We start from the raw sequence: 642 nt of genomic DNA on the forward strand, positions 1-642 counted from the left end.
AAGATCTTACAGACGACACCATCATCCTGGCAAACGCCCCATGAACGGACGCCCCAGAGTTCCAGGGATCAACGTTAGGTTCCCCTCAAAGACCGAGCGACAGGTGTGACGGACGTCCAACTGACTGAGCAATCAGTGTGACGGACGTCTCATGTAGGGAACGATCAGCATGACGGACGGCCCCTGGACAGGGGGACCAGTGTGATGAATGCCCCCAGACCGAGAGGCCAGAGTGACGGCTGCTCCCAAGACCAAGGGACCAGTGTGATGACGCACAAGAGGGAGGGACCAGTGTGACGGATGACCCACAATACCAAAGGATAAGTGTGACAGGAACCGTACGAATCGGTGTGATGGACAACATCCCCTGGAGAGAGGGGCCAGCATGACAGAGGCTCCCCAGACCGAGAGACCGGAGTGATGGACCCACCCCCTAGACCAGGGGTAGGGAACCCTGGTCCCCGAGAGCCAACTTCCTGCATGTTTTCCAACCAACCTTCCATTGAAGCTCCTTATTGGCTGCTAATTTCCAGGATCAGGTATGTTTAGCCAATGTTTGGCCCCATCCTATATTAGAGATCTCATAGTTCCTTACCAACCAGTCAGAACACTTCGTTCACAAAATGCTGGACTGCTTGTAGT

This window comes from Oryzias melastigma, linkage group LG2 (assembly GCF_002922805.2).
Source record: "Oryzias melastigma strain HK-1 linkage group LG2, ASM292280v2, whole genome shotgun sequence".
NCBI lineage: Eukaryota > Metazoa > Chordata > Actinopteri > Beloniformes > Adrianichthyidae > Oryzias > Oryzias melastigma.